Source organism: Pinus tabuliformis, chromosome Q, assembly GCF_031772625.1.
Source record: "Pinus tabuliformis cultivar Carrire ecotype Pingquan chromosome Q, CPIR1, whole genome shotgun sequence".
Lineage (NCBI taxonomy): Eukaryota > Viridiplantae > Streptophyta > Pinopsida > Pinales > Pinaceae > Pinus > Pinus tabuliformis.
Genome location: NC_142296.1, coordinates 413,794,759 through 413,800,400, shown reverse-complemented (window position 1 = coordinate 413,800,400; position 5,642 = coordinate 413,794,759). Strand labels below are relative to the sequence as shown.

At 33.3% G+C, this 5,642-nt stretch overlaps 1 long non-coding RNA gene across 1 annotated transcript; it reads right to left on the bottom strand.

Moving 5' to 3' along the window:
• Nucleotides 1-3,877: 3,877 nt before the first annotated feature.
• Nucleotides 3,878-5,432, bottom strand: LOC149219948 (uncharacterized). The gene is made up of 4 exons (XR_016248725.1): nucleotides 5,301-5,432; nucleotides 5,099-5,197; nucleotides 4,960-5,014; nucleotides 3,878-4,726 (listed from the first exon to the last, which is right to left on the bottom strand). It is a non-coding gene; the product is annotated as an uncharacterized LOC149219948 (long non-coding RNA).
• Nucleotides 5,433-5,642: the final 210 nt, after the last annotated feature.

Here is a 5,642-nt window from a genome sequence, read left to right as displayed (position 1 = left end):
CACCGGGTCTATTACAACCTTTATCCATTCCAAGCCAACGTTGGGAGGAGGTTTCAATGGATTTTATCACAGGTTTACCCAAGTCTGAGGGAAAGAGTGTCATCATGGTGGTAGTTGACAGACTTACCAAGTATGCACACTTTTGTGCATTATCACATCCATTTAAAGCCAGTACAGTTTCTACTGCATTTATGGAAACAATTCAAAAGCTACATGGAAACCCAAAGATTATTGTAAGTGACAGAGATCCCATTTTCACTGGAAATTTTTGGACAGAATTATTTTCTTGTCTTGGTACTCAGTTAGCTCATAGCTCATCTTATCATCCTCAATCTGATGGGCAAACTGAGATAGTAAACAAATGTTTGGAAGGATATCTTCGTTGCTTTGTATCTGATAAACAGACACAATGGGTCAAATGGTTGCCTCTGGCTGAATGGTGGTATAACACTTCCTTCCATACAGCAACAAAAATGACCCCATTTATGGCACTTTATGGGTATCAACCACCATCCATCACATCATATTTAAGAGAAAATTCTAAGGTTCAGGCAGTGGAACATCACATCGAACATCAACAACAAGTCCTCCAACTCTTAAAGGATAACCTCGTGTTGGCACAAAATAGAATGAAACAACAGGCAGATCAACATCGCAGTGAAAGAAGTTTTGATGTAGGTGATTGGGTATTCCTACGGCTACAACCATATAAGCAAATGTCCCTAAAGCAAGCTAAGAAGGATAATAAATTATCACCAAAGTATTATGGTCCGTACAAGGTGTTGCAAAAGATTGGTACTATGGCATACAAATTGGAGCTTCCTGCAGCTTCTCGATTGCACCCAGTTTTCCATGTTTCATGTTTAAAGAAGGTTATAGGCGACAAGCTCCCAGTTCAAACAATATTGCCAGAACTTGACGAGGAAGGAAAAATTATATTGGAACCGGAAGCAGTCACAGAAACAAGAACTCGACAGCTACGAAATCGATCAATTTCAGAGTATCTTATCAAGTGGAAGAACTTATCCGCTGAAGATTCCACATGGGAGGATGAGAATTTTATGCAGAAGTATCCAGAACTACTCAAGCGTTGAGGACAACACTTTTTTGAAGGAGAGGGGCATGTTGGGTCCCTATAATACTAGTGATTACCCCATTACTATTGTAGTTATACCCCTTATTTATATTGTTGTGCCCCTATTACCCCCATATTGTTATTTCTTTGCCCCATAGAATCCCTCTATTGTTATTTTTGTGGCTTTATATTATTATTGTTAGGTCGGCTGGATTATATTGTGACTCCTTAGACTCCTATATATAGAAAGGAGGTTTTGTCATTTGAATCATCCAAGAATTGTTCATTTATGTAATGTAAAGGAGGTTGCCCCCTCGAAGAGGCTGAATTCTAAGGCGTTGATCTATCTTTTCTATCTTTTCTTGAGCACAAGGGATATGCATGATTTCGTTAGTGTTCAACCTAAATTTGACATGTGTCCCTTTTAAAATAAAAATTAAATAATATCTAAAAAATAAATAATGTCGGGCATAATTAAAAAACTTGAATACACATGTTTAGATAGTTTTTCCTGAAAAAAATAGAGATGAAAAGAGAACTTACATTTCTACATTGTAAGTATTATAACTTAGAATGAAGGAGATGTGGTAAAAGTATTTCACTTTCCATTAATGATTGATATTGCAACATGTTATGAGTTTCACTTTCTACCATAAATAAAATATAAGTCAATGTCCATGTGAAATAATTTAATTTTATATTAACTTTAGAGATGGAAAAAACACTTATATTTCCATATTGTAGTGTGAGGAAAATATCTACTTCTTATAGGTTTTGAAATTATTTCAATATAGAACTTATATAAACTATTTGAATATCTATCTTGACTAATTTATCTCTCTCTCTAATAATAATAATAATAAAATAATTTAATGCTCAAAAAGTAATTGACAGTAAGAAAATATTATTTTGTAATAAGAGTAATGAGAGAGAGATGAATAATTCATTCAAGTCTTAATATAAAATTAAGATGTTCAATAAATCCAAAAGGGTTAGCTTAGTTGGTCAAGTCAGCATCTTTGCTATTGATATGTCACGAGTTCCCCATGGCTAAAGCATCTTTGCTAGTTCCCCATGGCTAAAGCATCTTTGCTATTGAGATGTCACAAGTTCGAAGTTAGAATCCATGGTTGAGCAGACACAAAGAAAAGTATATAGAAAATAATATAATAATAATATGTTGGATTTAAAATTATAAATAATAATAATAATAAATATTACACATTATAAATAAAATATTTTAATATACATAATTAAGTAATATAGAGATGTGTTTAAAATATACTTAAAAACAAAAGAAAAAATTACAAAAAATTCACAAATAAAATATTTTAATGTCTATATCAACTATGTATATAATATATATCGTTTTAAAAATTGGAAAAAAAAAATTATGGTAAAATGATTATAGTTTGATTTGTTTTTAGTTTTAAATTTTAATTAATTTTGTCTCAAAATCAACAAAAATTTATTATAGTTACAAGTTTAAGTTGTGTAACATTGAAATGTGGCTAAAATATATTAATAACAACTATGATATATCTATATCAACTATGTATATATTATATATCATTTAAAAAATTAAAAAATAATTATGGTAAATCATTTTAGGGAGTCTTATTGTTATGCATTTTGATTTGTTTTTAGGTATACTTTTAGTCAATTTTGCCTAAAAACCATCCAAGATTTGTTAGAGTGGTAAGTATAAGTTTTTGTAGTCTACACAATCTAAGTGACCAATGAGAATTTCAAGTTGTTGAATCCATTTATACATTAAAAAATGCAACTTAAATTTTATATATATATATATATATATATATATATAAACAAACCATGAATCTACAAAGGATCAAAAGTCTCAAAGTATAAATATTTTTTTTGAATTTAAAAGATGTTTGCAACTTAAGAAATTTGATCTATTTTGGCTCTTGCTTCATCTGTGGTTAAGATGGATCTATACTAGTTTACTAGCACTCCAACATATCTTCCATATTGATTCGATATTTAAATGTATAGGTTATGTAAACATTTTAGTTCGGTAAAATTACATTAAAAAAAAAAAAAAAACAACAAAAACAAAATAATTACATCGTAAGGCGTTTCCCTCTAGGAAGAACTCCCTTCCATGCCACGTGTTCCACTATGTGCCATTGATTTGGTGTTAGACGATTGAAACAGTTCCCACCATCGGATTAAATATCGGTATTAATCGGTTTCAATTCATAACATATTCTCTACCACAATCGAGTAAGACTCGTATTAATCGGTTACAATTCATAACATATTCTCTACCACAATCCATTATTAATCATTTACATTTCATAACGTATTCTCTACCACAATCCGGTATTAGTCTGTTACAATTCATAACAATATTCTCTCCACCAATTCTACTAGGTTTGTTGTTATCTCGTTTTAGCACACAAACCAGGCAACATCCATGTGCGCTCATTTTTCCGCGAACCAGGCAGTGTCTATGTGATAAGAATTGAATATCAAGATTCATCCACAGGAACCAGTGTTCACCAGGCATAGACTTGAATACCAAGATTCATCCACGGGAACCAGTGTTCGCTAGGCGTAGGCATGCATGGATAGATGATAAGCTCTCCAATGTATTTGCCACAAAAAATATAATATGTTTCAATCAGAAAAAGGTAAACAAACATATATATAATATGTTTCCATTGGATTTTTGTTGTTTTCCCTTTAGAATAAGGAAATATTTGCAATATTTGAAAGCATATTGAAATGTATTGTTGTACTTGAAACAGAGGTTGAATCTCCAGAATGAATGCCGAAGATTTTTATTAGAGGTCTAGGATATGCAACCATTGTTCCTTCTGAGAAGGATGCCATCTCTCATACTCTACAGAAAGACTTGCTCATCTACAGAAAAACTTTAGCAGAAGTGTACATGTGTTCTTCGGGTAAAAGTGAAAAGAAGAAGATGCCAGATTACCATGTTGAAGTATGTTATGCCAAGCATTGCTTTGACCTTGTAAATAGCTCTAACGAGGGCATTGCATAGATCTGATAGTGATGCTTGGCTACGACCAAGATTTCATTCTGGGATTGATTATCCCTCTAAATCAGATCATGTCATCCATCTGAGTGTCCATCCTCTACAAGGCACTCATAAATTCCAAACCAAGTATACATATTTAGATACTATTGATTTGCCTTGTGGTAATCAATATTCATATCATAAACTCTAAAAAAAACTTCATTCAAAGTCGGAAGTCGAAATATTCAATATGCCATGAATGGCCAGTATATACTTATATGAATAATAGTAAAAAAATATTGACACATAAAAGGGCTGAGGACCATTTCCAAAGAAAATATATTACAAGTAGGGTGCATGTTCCAGTGCGAGGGGTGGTAGCCAAATTCAGAGTACTTAATTAAAAGGGCCGAGGGTGGGCGAGGGCCACTTCAAACTAAAATCTGTTGTAAGTAGGATGCATGTTCTAGACCGAGGGGCCATAGCCAAATGCAGAGTATTTAAGCATAATTAACCTGAAAACCCTAAACTTTGGGGTATGAAAACCCTAGTTTACTTTTGTGCTGGAAGACTATTAAAAAACCCTTAAGGTTGTCGAGACTTAAGTCTTGCCATGGTCACCACCTCTGCCAGAATAGGGAAACCTGAATATTCAAACGGAAGTGGAGTAAATGTTAGAACCTTGAAATGAGGCTCGAAAAATAATTAAGGTTGCAATCCAGATGAAATATTAAGAAAATGCCATATCCTGCACTAGAGTTAACCTGTAGGCAACCTACACAAAAAGAAAGGAAAAAACATCTTAGGGTTTCACTCATCAAATGAAGAGAAGGAACGCTGCTAAGACTAGAAGTTAGAGGTAAAAGAAAATGTATACCTGTGACAAGAGAACAAAAAACACTTCCGTTGTCTCTGCATCCAGTTATAATTACCTTACTTGCAGACAACAAAGAAAAAATTAATTAGACTAAAGCGATGGGAATCCCAAAGATTTCTCGAAACTATTAAAAAAATACCTTTGAAATCTTTAAGCTAGAATGGCCAAGAGTTAATTTAGGATTGGAAACTGGACGGGATTTTGCAATCAAGCCAAACGAGCAACAACAAAGTATGCCCTGCAAAAGAGACCCAAAACACCATTATCACAATAGATATGCAACCTTGCTATGATTAACGAAAATGATGACAACTTTACCCCGTGAAAACATAATTTCCTACCCTGTCAACAAACATGTATGAAATGCACCGAGCTTAGTAGAGAATGACCTCCAAGGACTAGTTAAACAACCATGCCATAAAATCCAGAAAATAAAAAAATTAATGGTAAAACCCTAGGAGCCGAAGTTAGGGATATATATACAGACAGAAGTGCGAAATGAAGGGTCGGGGTGGAAACCCCAAAGGTAGTTACACCTCTACCTGCTGGAAGTAATTTTCCCACTATCAGATCAAGATTAAGACAAGTGTACAACGAAGATGTGCAAGGATGAAAACATGCCAACAGCTGGATCATCGAGAATTTTCCATTATAAATTAAGGGCCAGAAACTATAATTCATGA